General features: G+C 35.5%; 1 protein-coding gene and 1 long non-coding RNA gene across 2 annotated transcripts in view; one reads left to right on the forward strand and one right to left on the reverse strand.

Moving 5' to 3' along the window:
* Nucleotides 1-19,663, forward strand: part of LOC123263005 (E3 ubiquitin-protein ligase synoviolin A) — a 233,649-nt gene that overhangs the window by 26,880 nt on the left and 187,106 nt on the right. The window lies entirely within an intron of this gene.
* LOC123263086 lies at nt 1,635-2,708 on the reverse strand. Its single transcript, XR_006509091.1, has 3 exons — nt 2,677-2,708; nt 2,301-2,584; nt 1,635-1,689 (listed from the first exon to the last, which is right to left on the reverse strand). It is a non-coding gene; the product is annotated as an uncharacterized LOC123263086 (long non-coding RNA).

Genomic DNA, 19,663 nt, shown 5'->3' on the forward strand with positions numbered 1-19,663 from the left:
AATTCAATAGAGATTCTTGAAGGGAATTTAATTTCCTACAAAAAATGTCTCTTAACATCTTTAGCTAAATTCACTCCTTTGAAAGTTATTCAAAGTTAAAGTTGATGTCAATATAAAATTCTGGTTTTTTCGCTGTAAATTTAATTTTTGAGCCCATTGAAAATTTTGATCTTTTATAGATAATAATTTTTATTTTATCAACAGAATTATGAAAAATTTGAAAAAATCATAATATATTTTTATTTATTGGCATTGAAAAGCTATTTTCTGCAGAAAATTGCATTTTCACTGTGTTTTGATAGTTTAAAAAATAACAATCATGTTGTTTTCTCATTGAAAATTATTTACTTTTTATTTAATACAAATTTATCTACGAGAATCCGCTTTGATTAACAACCTCCCTTACTCCCCTTGTTTCATTTTTTCGACATCAATCCACAGTACTACTTCTCATGAGATTACTCTCTCATTTTCTTAATAATTGCGTCGCTTAATACGAATGCTTAGCAGAAATTAATCATCAATGATATAGTACACATTCAATAAGAAACAAAATCAAATTACAGTCAACGCTCTCTGTATTTGATTCGCCCGTCCAGGACCATTCTCTGTACTTGACTCGTCCATAAGAGCTGTGTAAATTCGTCAAATACAGAGGAAAAATGTGGTCAAACACAGAGAGCGGTTAAAATACAGAGAGGTCCAATACAGAGAGCATCGACTGTATCATTCATAAAAAAATTTTATAGCACAAAAAATATCATTGTATGTATTTTAATCATTTATATTCTATAAGGAAAACAATATAAAACTTTAGTACATCTATAATTATATTTAACAATTTAAAAGACGGAATAATCATTCAATTAACGTACTTTTATTGCAATTAGGGAATTTTTTCCGATACTCACTAATAACTAGTAATAAATATTGGAGCTGTTCTTCATCTTTAGTAAGGCATTGATTGTAATCTTCAATTAGCGCTACACCACGTTCCGCGACATCATTGACAACAGCCAATTTACTAAAAAATTGTTGACATTCCTGAAAACTATCGATGCTGGACCACTTGTCGACTTCTTCACTTAAAAATTCATGTGGCAAGTCAAAGTCTTTTAAAATTGTTAACGATTCTGTTGAAATGAAGTCACTTACATCTTTGTGTAAAAATTCATGTAAGTTTTGTAGTCAAATTCATATTTTCTGGCTTTAGTTTTTATAGGGTTCCGATTTTTCAAATTTTTACCATTTTTCTTTACTTCCGGATCTACAGCATCGTCAAATAGAGAAATTATGGCTAATTTGTCACTTAAATACCACAAATGATCGCTCATTTTTTTTAAAGCTCCTTTTGATACAGATGAATTAATTTTATCATAGAGTATCAATTGTTGCATCAAAATTAAGTCATTATTTGCAGCTAAGATAGCAGAAGGTGAAGTGAACCAAGCTTTTATATAAATGACAATTATGAAAATACATACTTGGCGAATACTAGTTAATTCATGAGGGGTCAGCTTAAATTCTCCCCTAAAAATATATATTTTCAGGCAATAAATTACCTTCGACATCCAACGAGCATGACTCATCGCTCCTGGATGTTTAAAGGTGAAATTATCTTTGGAATAACTCCTAAAAAATTGACGATAACTCTAAAAATTCTCGGTAATCATTCCTCGGAAGATATTTCTGCAACAAATGAGTACGAATGAAAAAAACTGATTTTCTTAATCTAGAATTAATAATTAAAAATCGTTTTTGAATACTAAAGAACAAGATTTCAATTAAAACAAAGTACAAAATTCGATCAATTTTAATTTAACATAAATTACGAGTTAAAGATAATCACGTATATTTTTGTCTATGTTTAAAATGAATTGTATTCGATCGACACCAGGAAATTACTATTAATTTAAGGTTTAAATTTTTCCATTACACAATTTTTTAAATTTACCGAAAGGAAAAATTTCTTTTGAAAAATATGGGCATTCTAGTGACAAGACATTGATATGTTGGAAATTTTCAACAATTTCATTTCTTTGCAGAAGAAATCAAAATTTTTCGCACAGTAACTTTTTTGTTGGAAAATAGTTTAACTGATTAAAAAAATAAAAAAACAAAAATACAATTTTAGATAGATAACTTGAGAATTTTCATTCAGAATTGTTTTTTCCAAATGTAGAAAACTTCTTTCAATTATTTGCATTTTCTTAAAAAAAAATTTTTTCTCTCAGTGTATAGTGAAAAAGAAAGTTGTTTTTGAGTGCTTTTGTGAATGATATTATGTAACTAAAACATACCAGCGAATAACTTTCAATAAAATCCAATGTTTCGTCTTTTTTCTCTGATAGTACTTTAGCAACAATAGGATCATTAATTCCTGCACTGTAATTTGATTTATCTATCTTGTTCCAATTATTTTTGAATCTACCAAAAATTGAAACATTTGGGCCATTTTGCGTTGGCCAGTATACTTCAAAAACACCTTTAATGAGTAGTTCAATGACGTGATGACGACATGGCAACCAAATGAGCTTTCGCCCTAAAAGATTCTCTAGTTCTACGCCAGCGCCACGATGAATGCCTATTTAATAATAGAATCATTAATGAATTAAAAACAAACATGAAAAATAAAATCTCTCAATTCTAAATACTTTGTTAATAGTATTGATTTACCTGTATTTGTATATGCAGTATCAAAAGCACACCGCTTTGACATAATCACTGACACCCCAATGCTTCAAAGTTGAGTTTACTGCTGAAGCTTGCTCAATTCCAGTTCCTGCTCCAATTTTTGGAATGCCTAATAATTGTTCAGCGCCAGACGATGTCAGAAGAATTGGGACTCTATCTACAACATCTGCGCCAACAATATCGCTTAACAATTTACCATCCCAATGAACTACGTAATTATCATTGAACTTTAAGTCTTTTTTTAACCCTTCAGCTATTTCTTTTCGAAGAAGTATACGATTTCGTTGGATAGTTTTATAGCTTAAATTAACATTCCGAAGATCTATTCCAACGCTCTGTAAGGTAGCTGCCAAAATATATGTAGCATTTCTGTTGCTAACATTTGCACGATCAAGCGCAGCTGCTAAATTTGGAGTGATAATGTTTATTTTTGGTATTTTTTCAGACAACAATTCTGTTTCAAAATCGGAAACATTTGAAATTTGACTGATAGTTGACTGCGACGATGTTAGTAACTCTTGACTAGGTGTAATTTCATTATTATTATTATCATTAACCAAATCTATTTCTGAAAAGTATTTTGATATTATTTACAAGAAAATGTGATCAAAGTATAACAAGATTACATAATATTTAGTTATCAATTAGTTATTCTGAGCATAAAAATTACACAGAAAAAAAACTTCTTGCACCAAGAAAATTTTAAGGAAGACAAAAGTTATTTTGGAGCAAAAAGAAATTTTCTGGGGTCAAGAAACTTTGACTTCATTAAAGAAATTTTTAATCTTCCTTAATATTTTCTTGAGCCAAGATAATTTACCTTCTAGTCAAGAATTTTTTTCTGTATACGGTTACGGGAACAGAATAAATTGCAATTATTTTTTCAGTTATTAATTTTATTAAATCAAGTATTATTGTAAATACCAAATATCTACCTATCTCATCGGTTTCCATAATTTCAACATATTTTCTCGAAGTTTCTGGTGAACTGGAGTTATCAGAAATTTCTGGTTGATTCAATAGTTTCTGAGCCGAAAAGTTGTTGATCTCTCCATTCAAACTTCTTAGACCGTTTTTCCAGCGATATTAAATAACTGTTGAATTTTTGTTCAAAACTCACTTCTTTTTGTTTTGAGCTTGTGATTTTATTCTTTTCTTATTGCACTGCAATAATTGCCATTTTGAAAAACTCAAGTATTTTGTTAATCGTATTTCGAAGCCCGGAGGTTAAAATTTGTAAATTTTTCCAACAATCTTGAACTATATTTGCAGTTTTTTGCACTTTCATTGACTTTTAGATGAAGAACTTTGTGATGATAAAAAATAATAATAAAACTTCTTTTATAGTGGGAAGTTTACGACCATTAATTTTAGCTATTGGAACACCAATCAAATTAATTTTTCGGTTGTCATATTGATACAGTTCTTTGATATTATTCAATTATATTTACGTAATCAAAAATCACAACAAATAAAGAGAGTCAGGTTGTAATAAAATTGTAACAACACTAGAAATTAGACACACAACTCACAACACGAATACTGAGATTAAAAGCGACGCTCTATCCACAATTAACAATGAAGAAAGATGCTACAGTTATCTAAAAACATAACCTCTCTATTTGTAGAACAATGGAATGTAAGAAATACCGAAAGTGAAGGTCAAACTAGGGGTCTTTTTTTTAGAAATGGTGATAGATGAATAAAAACATCGTGGCGCTATATAATACGATACTAATAATTAATAATATTGTTTTGAGGTTATGTTCAATCGGTTGGCTTTGTATTAAGCGACGCAATTATTGAGAAAATGAGAGAGTAATCTCATGAGATGTAGTACTGTGGATTGATGTCGAAAAATGAAACAAGGGGAGTAAGGGGAGGTTGTTAATCAAAGCGGATTCTCGTAGATAAATTTGTATTAAATAAAAAGTAAATAATTTTCAATGAGAAAACAACATGATTGTTATTTTTTAAACTATCAAAACACAGTGAAAATGCAATTTTCTGCAGAAAATAGCTTTTCAATGCCAATAAATAAAAATATATTATGATTTTTCAAATTTTTCATAATTCTGTTGATAAAATAAAAATTATTATCTATAAAAGATCAAAATTTTCAATGGGCTCAAAAATTAAATTTACAGCGAAAAAACCAGAATTTTATTTTGACATCAACTTTAACTTTGAATAACTTTCAAAGGAGTGAATTTAGCTAAAAATGTTAAGAGACATTTTTTGTAGGAAATTAAATTCCCTTCAAGAATCTCTATTGAATTTTTTCCGGATACTAATTTTTAAGTGAATTACAAAATTCCAAAGTTAAACAATAAAATTCTGAAATCTTATCAATTTTCAAGCCGTGTTTATAAGAAAACGGTTCATCTGACGAAAAATTTCAATCAGTCTTTTTTTGTAGACAATTACATTTGCTTCAAAAAACATCTAAGTTTATTTCATTTACCTCGATGGTTTAGGAGTTATGAGACAAAAACCCGTTCCGGAAAAAAAATTAAAAGTTGCGATGATGGACCTCTTAATATAAATATTAAGGGCTCAAATTCTCACAACATTTTTTTTGTCATCCCAAATAATATTTTCGATATACAAAAAAAAAAAAAATAGTTAATTTTTGGCCCAGTCTAATATATATATATATATATATATATATATATATATATATATATATATATATATATATATATATATATATATATATATATATATATATATATATATATATATAAATATTTTCTACTTAATAGATATTTTTTTTTTTTAGAATAAATGAGGAGCTAATTTTCAAAAGGTTATCTTATCGTATTTTAAAAGAGCAGTTTTTTGAACTTGTAAATATTAATTACTTTGAGAATTACAAAGATTTCTAAATGAAAATCGAATTGTAGCTTCATAACCGATAGCACTTTGTAGCTAAATTAAAAAATTTCAATAAAAATATTTATAATTGTAGATAACCAGTTTTTTGTCTCGATTAATCAAAAATGAAAAAATACCCTTTTGAAACTCAGCTCCTCAAATCTAAAATAGAAAAATTTTTTTTTATTTTTTCTTCAAAAATGTTCATTTTTGGGATAAGAAAAATGATGAAACATGTCAATTTTCTAACTAAAAACAAATTATGAAAAATGTCAAATTTTGTTTTAAAAAAAATTTTTAACAAAATATCTAAAAATTAATATTTTTGAAAAATTTTTTTTTCTACTTGTAAAATATTATTTTTTATTAGTAGTCTAGTCGAGAAGTTGATTTCTTGCGAAAAATATTTCCAAGTCTCCTAAAAATATGGTTGATGATTTAAACGATCCGGAATGGCGTCTCGAAAAAGGAGTTTTTTTGGATTTTTTGAGAAAAAGAAAATTACAACTGTTATTAACAAAAAACCGTTAAAAAAATTAGCCGTCCAGCTTTTTGGTAAAATCTTAAAAAGTATAAGTGAAAGCTCAAATACTAAAAAAGATTCTGAAAGAGCAGAAAATTTTAGTAAAAAAGTTCTCGACTCCCGAAATTGTAGCTCCAATGTTTATAATTTTAATTAAGCGTTGAAAATCGGCTCTTGCGATAATCAGGTAACAAAAAAGTCCTGAAGCATATTTGTTATAACATTATTAGTTAATGAGATATAAGCATTGTAAGAAATACAAAATGCAAATTTTTATAAATAAATGCGTGTAGTTAGAGAATTAAAAGAGATAAACGTCAGGTTTAAAATTTAGAAGAAAGGTTAACTCATACTTTACAAAAACGACTTAAAGGTCGAAAGCTGTATCTGCAATAGTTGCAAAGTTACAGCAATTTATTTGTTGACTAATCGAGTCAGTGCTTGGACTTTGTCGTGCTTCAAAATCCAAATGTTTTTTAAAAAATCGAAAAAAAATTTTTTTGCCATATTATTGTAGGTTGCTGTTTTTGTAATTTTTTTATCTTCGAGAAAGAAATTAAAACAAAAAAAAATTCTTTATAACAAATTGTTAAATAAATAAACTAATAAATTGTTGACAAAAAAAAAATTTTTTTTGCCATTATTTTTAGAAATGAAAATTATGATTAAAAAAAAAAAAATGATTCCTTAATCATTTATTTAAACAATCAAAATATGAAAAAAAACGATTATAAACAATAAGATATTGTTTTTAAGAAAAATTTTTTTTTTTTAAATCATAATTTTCTTACGCTAACAATGTGGTGAAAAAGAATTTTTCAAAAATATTTAATTAATTAATTTGTTTATAAAAAATTTATAAACAAATGGTATAAAAAAAATTTTTAAATAATCATTCGATGCCTAACAAGAATATAAAATCAGTAATAACTTAAAGTTAAAAAAAAAAAACTTATTTAACATACATTATTTTAATTTTTAATTTTTTGTTACTTCAAAAATTAATAATTAATGAAATAATAATATTTTATAAACTTTTATAACGCCATCTTGTTGAGTAAGTTCATAAAAAGGGCTCCAAGAAACAAAAAATTTGTAGATTAATTATTTAAACTTTTATACCGCCTTTTATAATCAAACAAACTCGTAAAAAAAATGTTAATTAACAATTGAATAACTTTTTGAAAAATGGTGATACGACTTTTATTACCGCGGAATCATATTTTTTGAAGTGTCTAAATGACACCAGAATTTTTTAAAATTTTTTAATTAATATTTAATTGCATAAAAAAATTATTAAAAAACTACGCTCACTAGTGGCGGCGCGCGCATGCCAAAACTGCCGCGCAAGAGCCGATTTTCAACGCTTAATTAAAATTATAAACATTGGAGCTACAATTTCGGGAGTCGAGAACATTTTTACTAAAATTTTCTGTTCTTTCAGAATCTTTTTTAGTATTTGAGCTTTCACTTATACTTTTTAAGATTTTACCAAAAAGCTGGACGGCTAATTTTTTTAACGGTTTTTTGTTAATAACAGTTGTAATTTTCTTTTTCTCAAAAAATCCAAAAAAACTCCATTTTCTAGACGCCATTCCGGATCGTTCAAGCCATCAACCATATTTTTAGGAGACTTGGAAATATTTTTCGCAAGAAATCAACTTCTCGACTAGACTATAGAGTAAATCTAAGATAGAAAAATTTTAGGGGTGTGCGAATATTCGAATTTACGAATTATTTGCCTCGAATTCGAATCGAATAATTCGATTCGAATTTCGAATCGAATATTCGAATAGTTCGAATAATTCGAATAATTCAAACAGTCGTTTTCTGTTCCCAGCAATCGAAGTCGGATTGAAGTCCTATTCGCTTTAACACAATTCAATACAGTTTCTGAACTCACCGTTTTTTAATCCGTTTGAGTACGATCCAACCCGATACAGTCTAGTCGAGAAGTGAATTTTCTAAAAAAAATACTTACAATGATCTTAAAAATATGGCGAATAGTGCATTGGATTCAGAATTTAATTCTGAGAATGTAGTATTTTTTTAATTTATCCGCCATTTAAAATTTTATTTATTATAATCAAATAACGAAGAGAAAAAATGGAAGTCTCCGTTTTGTAGCTACAAAAATATTAAAGATAGCTGAAATTTGGAAAAAAATCCAAAAAGAGGAGAAAATTTTAGTAAAAGAAGTCTCGACTCCCGGAGTTGTAGCTCCATTATTTATAATTTTAATTTAACGTTGAAAATTGGGCTCCGCGTGGCAGTTTCGTGGGCGTCGCCGCCAAGCAAAGTATGCAACACAAAATAATAATTTTTTTATAACATTCAATATTAATTTAAAAATCTGAATAAATTATAGTGTCATCTAGACACTTGTAAGAATATAGCCCCGCGAAAAAAATTTTTTTTAGCTTACTTTTTGTCTAAGATATGTAATTGTTAATTAACTAATTTTCCGTAGACTTGAATTTTCATAAAATGTCTTATAAAAGTTTAAAAAATGTGTCTATAAATTTTTTTTCTCTTGGGAGCTCTTGTTATATGAATTATGAACAACATCCCGTTGTAAAAGTTTATAAAAATTTTTTCATTTGTTTATAATGATTTTTCAAAGTTATTAAAAATTGAAATATCTGGCTAATGTTATAAAAAAAATTTTTTTTCATAAATCTTTTATTTTAGTTGTTTTTGTTACAATATATTGTGCATCGTACCTTGGCTGAACAATTTTTAACGTCAATTGTTTAAAAATTTGTTATCAAGAAATGGACAAGTTGAATATTTTTGAAAAATTTTTTTTTGTCATTTTATTGTCTTAGTAAAATAATGATTTAAAAACAAAAATTTTTTTCTCAAAAAATGTTTCTTTATTGTTTATAATTGTTTTTTTCATAAATCTACCATTTAAATTATTTATTAAGAAATCATTTTTAACTTCCCGCTAAGAAAATTGAAAATTTTCAAAAATCGGGAAGTTATTGGTTTTACCCCGTTTTTCGAAAATCGAGTTTTCATCGGATCTCGACGTTTCGAGGTCCTAGGAAGCTTTCCTGACTATTTTCACGATGATGTCCGTACGTCTGTATGTGTGCGTGTGTGTGTGTGTATGTGCGTGCGCGCGTGCGTGCGTGTGTGTGTGTGCGCGCGTGTGTGTGCGCGTGTGTGTGTGCGCGCGTGTGTAAACCTCTCATAACTTTTTAACTACTTGATCGATTTCATCGCGGTTGGTGCCATTCGGAAGGGTTTGACTAAACTTAAATTTTGAATACTTGTTAGACCGATTTAGACCGATAGATTCTGAGAAATCTTAAAAAAACTGCAAAAACAAATTTTTTCCAACGTGTTTTTTTTTTGAATAACTTTTAAACGGCTTGACCGATCAATTCCAAAAACTAATCAGCTCTTAACATTAAAAAACCACGTTGATCGCCACTAAGCTGGTCAAAATCGGTTGAATCGTTCGTGAGTTATCGTTGACCAAAGAAATCGAAAAAAAGTGTTTTTTTTCGAATTACACCGAAATTTCCGGTCTGATCAATTTGTGTTTGAAAATATATCATAGAATTTAAAAAGCTGCGTTGAATGCCGCCAACCGCGTGAAAATCGGTTCATTCATTCAAAAGTTATTGCAGTTTGAAAATTCAAAAAATAGTGTTTTATTAAACTTCTATCAGACTTTTGAGCTCGGAGAGCTCAAAACTACACGAAATAGTATATTAAACTGTAAACGGGTGCTTATTCCGCTCAATTGGCCCCTTAAATTAAATTAATTGAAATAATAAAACTAACAAATGAATCTAAATTAATTAATAAAAGGGCGCCACCGGGATTTTTAATCGCGGTTCCCGGAACCGGAACCAGAGCTGAGCTTATCTACAGGGAGAGAGAGTGGAGGAAGGTGATCTGAAATGAATAAATTTTTATTTAACAACGGTACCAAAAAATTTATTAACAACAAAATAAAATAACAACTTGCTCACTCGCACGTACACTGACTCACTTAAGACTAACTTAACACTACGACTTATTATTACCGAGGATTCCGGGCTAAAACCGACGCCTCAACTTAACCTAAGTAGCCAGCAAAGCACCTCGTACAGAGGCTATCGTATACGAGGGCGATGTGTAAATTCCTACGCACTAAACCCACGAACTCCACTAACTCAACTTAACCTAGGTAGCCAGCAAGGCACCTCGTACAGAGGCTATCGTATACGAGGGCGATGTGTAAATTCCTTATAACTAACCAAAATTCTTAATCCTACAGTACCCTCATAAGGAGCGCTTTACCGCAGTTTCTAGCTACGTCGCGCTGTCCACCGGACCCTCACGCTCTTAGACTGTACGAACTACTCTACTCGGCAAAACATCAACAAGTAGAGAATGTACACACTCACACACACATATCCCGCACGATCTTCACACACATAACCCGCTCACACTCACACACACTGGCTCTACTTAACTTTTATTTTTGACTTGTAAAATTAAACTCCAAAAATTACAACATTAATTTTTACTAAAATTTTTCAGTCATTAGCTCGCAAATAAAATTATGAATTATTTCCACAATTAATCAAATAAAATTCTCAAGAACTCAGGATTAAAATAGACGCCTAAACTTCTTCCAAAATTACCACGAGTTTAATACTCAACACAAAGAAAATTCCGGAACATTCGACGGACGTTTTGTTGCAATTTTTACTCGAAATTTAATTATTAATTCTTAATTATATAAAATATTATCATAAAATTTCATCCATTAAATTTTACTAATTATAAATTCCCGGAATGAATGTCCACGTTTTGTTAAATTAATTTCGAAGTAATTTTCCCAAGATGATGAAATTAAAATTATTTATTATATTTCCCAGGCCTTAATTTCAATATAATAATTAACCGCGTGGAATTTTCGACTAGATAATTAATGAACAATTATAAATTACCTCAATGTAAAATTAAATTCCGAAAAATTATCCACGGGTATTTTAATCTGGAATTGCGTCGCGATTTCTCAATAAATTATATAATGTTAAATAATTAATATTTTCTTGTAATAAATAATATTAGATAATAATAATTCGATTGTTCTTAATAATTCGTCTTGTAAAATAATTGCCAGGAATTTGCGCGCTCAAAATGGACGCCGGCATTCGTTAGTGCATAGTAGTCTTTGACCTTGGGTACACGTTAACTGCGTTGTAAAATTCAACTGACGCTTGGCTAATCCGTGAGAAGACAATGGAACTTTCTCGAAGCTTTTAATTCTCGGTTTTATTTTATGAAATAAAATAAATGTAACTAAACCGATTTTCCAGATGTTCAGAATGATTTAGAATTAATCGAGTAAATTAATAAATTCTCACGACAATTAACACTGCAAGGTCCTTGAGCAGTCCTCGGGTATAAACCCCCTAGAGGTACGCTCAACGGCAACTAACGAATAAAATTTAATTGCAATTAAATGATTATTGAATTATTATTAAATAAATTGAGAATAATCAATCAGAGGAGAAGTAAACTGAGTATAAACCCCGCGGTCCACTCCTAGCCCACAGAGTAATTATTGATACCTTGTTGGATTATACGACGATCTAACTAACTCACTACTCGAGATTGGAGTCCTAGATGTTATTGGCTTCTGTCGTCTCGTAACTACTTCGGGGATCGGTTCTTCTTGATTTGTGGCACACTGTCTGGCGATTACACTACTTCTCCCTGTCACAACGCCTGGCTCACCTATATAACAACCCCCAAAATACCCCCTCCTACTCTCTCTTTAGGCCCGAAGATCGAGGCGCACCAGTGCTAGTCGAATAGTTATCGATCTCTGGCGACTTATCGATGCAGGGTAATTTTACCCTGTTACAAAACACCTAATAAATTTTATTGGTTTCTAAGTGGCTTTTGTCGCTTTTGATGGGATCTTATTGGAGTTTTTCAACAGGGCTTATAGGGAATGGTTCTCCGTAAAATCCGCTCTTAGATCATTCCTATATCACATATAGAAGATTCCTACTAATTTTAGTCTTCAGGAGCTATAGCTTGCAAATTCAAAATTTTAATTGTAAACCCCCGCAATCTTTATTAGGGGTCAGTTGTTGTAAAAAATGCTTTTAGATCATTTTTGTCATCAATTTTACAGATATTTTATATAGCGCTCAATCTTATATATATATATAAAAATAAATTGCTGTGCGTTAGTCTCGGTAAAACTCAAAAACGGCTGGACCGATTTTCAAAATTTTTTTTTCGTTTTGTTCGCTATAGTTCAGAGATGGTTTAGAGAAATAAAAATTTTTGAAAAACTCGAAAGTTCAGCTGACAAAATAAAAAAAAAAAAAAGTTAATTGCTGTGCGTTCGTCTCACTAAAACTCAAAAAAGGCTGGACCGATTTTCAAAATTGTTTTTTTTGTTTTGTTTGCTGTAGTTCAGAGATGATTCAGAAAAAAAAATTTTTTGGAAAACCCAACAGTTTAGCTAAAAAAATCATTATCATCAATCATCATCGAATAATAAAATAATATAAAAATAAATTGCTGTGTGTTAGTCTCACCAAAACTCAAAAACGGGTGGACCGATTGAAAAATTTTTTTTTGTTTTGTTCGCTTTAGTTAAGGGATGATTTAAAAAAAAAATAAGGAAAACGGTTGACCCTGAAGGTCATCCGTGCAACTTCCCGCTAATTCCATACCTAGGCGCTTAAAATTGCACTTATGACATTTTTGAGCTCTTCGAGCTCAAAAATACAATTTATATGTTATTTTGAGCTCTCCGAGCTCAAAAAGACAGCTTTTCTATGCTTTTGAATTCTTTGAGCTCAAAAATCTTATCAAAGTTCGATGAAACACGATTTTTAAATTTTTAAACTGCTATAACTTTTGGATGACTTAATCGATTTTCACGCATTTGGCAGCAATAGATGTAGTTTTTTAAGCTTATAAATGATTCAGAACATAAAAATTAATCTGATGAAACATTTCGGAGTTATTACAAAAAAAACACTTTTTTCGATTTTTTTCGACAACGATATCTCACGAACGCATCAACCGATTCTGACGCTTTTCATGGTGACCGATGCAGGTTTTCAAGGTTAAGAGCTGAGTAGTTTTTGAGGTCGATCGGTTCAGCCAATTCGGAGATATTTAAAAAAATGAAAAAAAAAAAAAATTTTTTTTTACTTTTTTTGCGATTTCTCGAAATCTACTGGTCCGAATCGGTTCCGAATTTCAGGGAATCTAAGTTTGGCGAAGACCTTTCGAATGACATTAACTGCGATCAAATCGGTCAAGCCGTTCAGAAGTTATAAGAGGTTTATACACACACACACACACACACACACACACACACACACACCTCGGGGCAGAAGAGATACTGCTACCGGGCGCGTCTCCCCGAGCGGATGGGAGAACGCTCGCTGTCCTTGGATGACACTTAATCTCTTAGTTGATGAGGTACAGCGGGTAGGAGCCAAGCAAAATAACCAAACAAAATAAGCTCCCGTGGACAAAACTCCCCTTTAATGGGTTGGTCACACTAACTGACCTAGCAAGACGATTGGTTCCTGCTGTAACTCACTGGGAGTGTCCGGAACCTGTATCGTAGTTTCCGACGATGCAGGCCACGGCTGATGTGAGCTTGCTCTGCCGAGGTGAAAGTTGCAGCAGTGGATCAGGAGCCAGCCACTTCGGGCCTTGATCAGGAAGTACGCAGTGAGTGTTAGAGATCGGAATCTTCACCGCTCCGAGCGAGTCTAGTCCGTCCGTGTATTCCGGGACTGGCTAAGTGTCGGCTAGGCCTCAGAGAACTGGGGTAGGAGTACTATCTCCGAGGGTACACCCGTTCTTAGTTATGGCAACCCGCTCCACTCCGTACGATGCGCTGGTAAATCAAAAAAGTATGAGTAACTTACAGGAAACAAACAAGAATAGAAACGGGCTTCATGCTCAACAAGCAGCGATTGAAGCAAGCGCTGACATGAAGAGAACGCAGGCGTTGGAGCGCCTTGAAAAGCTGACCATTGAGCTGCAAGAGTTTGTCCAAACTAAGGTCAATATCCACAAGGAGATAAAGACCAAGACAACCGGTGTAGTCAATGCTCTTGAAAGATTCAAGAAACTGGACGAGGAATGGCAGTCATTACGACGCCGCATTGAAACTAAAACTGAGACGGAAGAAGCAATGGACACTGGAGCCGACGGTGACGGTGAATCTGCTGCTGAGGACAAGGGTGAAACTGACACAAGGTCTGGAAAGAGAAAGGACCGAGATTCGCCAGAGCCAACCGACAAAGTCACAAAGAAGAAGGACTTGAAAAAAAGCCCTCCCCAACGACTGGCAGGGCAGGGCGACGAACCCAAGAAGACGACTGACTGGGAAAAAGTACAGTCTAAGAAGGAGAAGAGAAGGCTAGCTCGAGAGCAACTTTCAAAACAGCCGCCGAAGGAGCCCAGGCCAAAGCCGAAACGGAAAAAACCACGCAAATGGATCAGACCCGACGCACTGATCATCCGCCCGGCCGCGAAACAAAGTATGCCGAGATTCTGCGTCGTATAAAGCAGGACGTCCCAGATGAGCAGGTTCGTTCAACTGTGGATAAGATCAACAAGACCAGAAGTGGGGACTTGTTGATTACGATTTCGAGGAAGAGCACTGACAAAGGCCAAGGTCTGCAAAAGACGATCGCGGACATCCTTAAGGAGGAGGCCAAAGTGATTTGCAAAGGGCCACAGGAGACCATCGAGATCCGAGATGTCGATGACGACACGACGAAAGAGCATATTCAGACCGCTCTAAAGAGGGAAGCTGGAGAAAGTTGTGAAATCCCACTAGAGGCAATCAAGATCCGTAAAGCCTTTAGGGGTACACAGACAGCCACAGTGTCACTACCAGCAGCTGCAGCACAAAAGTTACTGGAGGGAAACTGCAAAATAAGGATAGGCTGGTCTAATTGCCGAATGAGAGCAACGAAGAGACCCATACAATGCTTCAAATGCTGGCACTTTGGGCACTTCGGATCGCAGTGCAAAAGCGAAGTCGACCGGTCTAAGCTCTGCATAAGGTGCGGAAAAGAAGGACACAAAATTGCTGATTGTAAAAATCCAGCTAAATGTGCACTGTGCTTTGAACGGCACGGCGTAGAAAAGGCGGCTCACCATGCAGGCACAAACAGATGCCCCATCTTCCAAGAAGCGCTCCAGAAGATAACGAAGCCAAGAACATGAAGGTAGTGCAGCTCAACCTCAATCATTGTGAGGCTGCGCATGACCTGCTCATGCAAACTGTGCGCGAATTAGAGGCAGATGTAGCACTTATAAGTGAGCCTTATAGACATCTGAGTAACCAACCCTGGGAATCCGACAGCACTAACAAAGCCGTCATCTGGTCCTGCGGTAAATGTCCTTTTCAGAGAACAGTCATCAATAAAGAAGCTGGCTTCGTATCAGCATGGGTAGATGGCCTCCGCTTCTACAGTTGCTATGCACCACCTAGTCTCTCTAATGAGCATTTTGAAAACTTCCTTGATTGGCTAACTGAGGACGCAAGAAAACACTTTCCCGTGGCAATAGCTGGTGACTTCAATTCCTGGGCAACAGACTGGGGCAGCAAGCTTACTAATACACGTGGAAAAGCACTTCTCGAGGCAATGGCCACTCTGGACGTGATCCTTCTTAATACCGGTGACACGCCAACGTATACTAAGGGAGAGGCAAACTCAACTGTCGACCTTACATTTGTCAGCAGTTGCTTAGCTCGAAGAGGTTTTTCTTGGAAAGTATTGAACATCTATACAGCCAGCGACCATAATGCGATACTATTGGAAATATCAACTGGCCAGAAACTAACAAGAGACAACAGGAGCGCTAGCGCGGTTGGGTGGAAAGTTAAGTCTCTCGACCCCACTGCTTTAGTAGTAGCCTTAGACTGCAATCCGATCATCGTAGAAACTGCTGAAGAGAAGACCAAGGACCTAATGAGAAGAGTCACCCAGGCTTGCGACGCTAGTATGTCTCGGAAACGTCGCATAAATTCAAGACCTTCAGTGCACTGGTGGAACGATCACATTAGCATTCTACGCTCAAAGTGTCTTAAAAAAAGAAGAAAGTCTCAGCGTGGCTAGAGACGATCTAACTCCGCAGAGCTGTTGGCAGAGTATAAAAAGGCCCGTCGAGAACTGAACAGAGCCATCAAAGAAAGCAAAAGACGTTGCTGGAAGGAACTGGTCAGAAAGTCGAGAAAGATCCATGGGGCAGACCGTATAAGGTGGTTATGACCCACTTGAAATGCCAACCAATGCCATCACCTACGTGTCCACAACTCCTAGAGAAGATTGTTACTACGTTGTTTTCCCAACATCTGGTATTCACCTACAAGTTGGAGCAGCTCAATTCTGAAGACATCCCAACTATCACGTTGGACGAGTTGATAGAGGCAGGAAATCGAGTAGGGAATAATAAGGCGCCGGGATTGGACGGAATTCCTAATATTGCCCTGAAATCAATCCTTAGGGCAGCACCGACATTATTCCTGGACGTTTACGATACATGCCTGAAGGAAGGGACTTTTCCCCAGAAGTGGAAACAGCAACGGCTAGTGTTACTTCCGAAGGGGAAAAAGCCGCCAGAAGAACCGTCATCCTACCGACCACTCTGCATGTTAGACACGGCTGGCAAGATATTCGAGCGCATAATTCATCAGAGAATAGAGGCTTTAGTCGATCCACTCCTAGCAGAGAACCAGTTTGGTTTCCGAAAAGGACGGTCAACTCTGGATGCTATCAAATTGGTTGTTGATATAGCCAAGGATGCAATCGCTGGAACGAGATGGAAGGGTGGAAAGAAGAAATACTGCTTGGTGGCTGCTTTGGACATCAAGAATGCCTTCAACTCCGCTAACTGGGACTGCGTTATGCGGGCTCTAGAAGAAAAAAACATACCAGGATACCTTCGCAGAATAGTAGCGAGCTACTTCACGAACAGGCTCCTGAAATATGACACGACGAATGGTACGGAAGTGTACGAAATCTCCGGAGGAGTGCCACAGGGATCAGTCTTAGGTCCGCTGCTATGGAACATCAAGTATGATGGCCTCCTGAGAATAGCATTGCTTACGGGAGTCAAACTTGTAGCATATGCGGATGACGTAGCTGTCGTGATTGTCGCAAAGCACCTCGAAGAGATAGAAATGGCATTTGATATTACATTCAGACGAGTCAATTTGTGGATGGACATGATGAACTTGCAAATAGCCAAGCATAAAACCGAGGCAGTGCTCATCACCAGCAGAAAAACGGTAGAAACCATCAAGTTGAGAGTCGGAGAACAAGAAATCACATCACAACCATTTATCCGTTACCTGGGAGTGATGCTGGATGCACGACTCAACTTCAAGCAGCAGGTGGAACATGTCAGTGCCAAAGCGTCAGTAGTGAGGGCTAGTCTCGCACGGCTGATGCCTAACATCGGAGGCCCAATGCAGAGCAGGAGGCTACTGCGAAGCTGCGCATGACCTGCTTATGCAGACAGTACGGGAATTAAAGCTCGACGTTGTGCTTTTATCGGAGCCATATAAACATTTAGCTGGACAACCTTGGGAGACGGATATCACCACGAAAGCTGTGATCTGGGCTTGTGGTAAGCTCCCTTTCCAGAGTGTAGCTACCAATGGCAGCGCTGGCTTTGTAGCAGCATCAGTAGATGGCATCCGTTTTTACAGCTGCTACGCACCACCTAGCCTCTCAATTGCTGAGTTTACTGACTTCTTAGATCGACTGACCGAGGACGCGAAGCAACATCATCCAGTGGCGATAGCCGGGGACTTTAACGCCTGGGCAGTGGACTGGGGCAGTAAGCAGACTAATGCACGAGGAAGAGAGCTGCTAGAAGCTCTTTCTACACTAGATGTAGTCTTGCTCAACAGTGGTGACACGCCGACCTACACCAAAGGTGACGCAAGCTCGATTGTAGACGTCACTTTTGTCAGTACCAGCCTTGCTAAAGGTAACACTAACTGGAAGGTACTGGACATCTACACTGCCAGTGACCATCATGCGATACTCTGGAAAACGTCAAACGACCAGAACCTCCGGGGGCCTATCAAGCAATTCAACACCGTCGGTTGGAAGGTGAAATCTCTTGACCCAGATGTATTGCTAACAGCCCTCGATAGTGATCCGATAGAGACTGGATGTGCAGAAGAACATACTAAGGCTCTGATGATGCGAGTAACACAAGCTTGTGATGCCAGTATGCCTCGCAAACGTGTTATGAATTCAAGACCTGCGGTACACTGGTGGAATGATCATATCAGCAACCTCCGTAAAGAGTGTCATCGAAAGAGAAGAATATCACAGCGTGGCTATCAACGACCTTACTCTGCAGTGCTGATCGCAGAGTACAAAAAAGCTCGTCGTGAACTTAATAAGGCCATAAAAGAGAGTAAAAGAAGATGCTGGAAAGAGCTCATATACGAGGTCGACAAAGACGTGTGGGGTCGGCCGTATAAGGTGGTCATGACGCACCTGAAGAAACAACAAATGCCGTCACCTACGTGTCCCCAACTCCTTCAGAAAATCGTCACTGCGCTGTTTCCACAGCAACACAGTCTCAATTATCAGTCAACGCAAGATGAACTGGACGACATTCCACCTGTCACTGAAGAAGAATTGTTGGAGGCCTGTAATCGGGTAGGAAATAATAAAGCGCCGGGATTGGACGGAATCCCTAATATAGCCTTGAAAACCATCATAAAGGCAGCACCAACATTATTTCTAGACGCTTACAACGCATGCCTCAAGGAGGGGACTTTTCCTCGTAAGTGGAAACAGCAACGGTTAGTACTTTTACCTAAAGGAAAGAAACCGCCAGAAGAACCGTCATCTTACCGACCACTCTGCATGCTAGATACGGCGGGTAAGATATTTGAGCGTATCATCCATCAGCGAATAGATGCAGTAGTCGACCCACTCTTGGCAGACAACCAGTATGGATTCCGGAAAAGACGATCAACCCTGGACGCGATCAACCTGGTTGTTAATACGGCCAAAGAGGCAATCGCAGGAACTAGATGGAAGGGTGGAACGAAGAAGTACTGCCTGGTGGCTGTCTTGGACATCAAAAATGCTTTCAATTCCGCTAATTGGGACTGCATCATGCAAGCTCTCGACGAGAAGAACGTGCCAACATATCTTCGCAGACTAGTGATTAGCTATTTTACAGATAGAGTGCTGAAATACGATACAAAGAATGGTCCAAAAGAGTATGATATAACCGGTGGTGTGCCACAGGGCTCTGTTCTTGGTCCACTTCTGTGGAATATCATGTATGACGGGCTCCTGAGACTGAAGCTTCCAAGATGTGTCAAACTGGTAGCGTATGCGGATGATGTTGCCGCAGTGATCGTCGCCAAACACCTCGACGAGATTCAACATCTGTTTGACATCACTTTTGAGAAGATCAACCAGTGGATGGATACAGTGAACCTACAACTGGCCAAGCAGAAGACCGAAGCAGTGCTTATTACCAGCCGAAAAGAAGTTGAAACAATTAAGATTAATGTCG

This window comes from Cotesia glomerata, linkage group LG1 (genome assembly GCF_020080835.1).
Source record: "Cotesia glomerata isolate CgM1 linkage group LG1, MPM_Cglom_v2.3, whole genome shotgun sequence".
Taxonomy (NCBI): Eukaryota; Metazoa; Arthropoda; class Insecta; order Hymenoptera; family Braconidae; genus Cotesia; species Cotesia glomerata.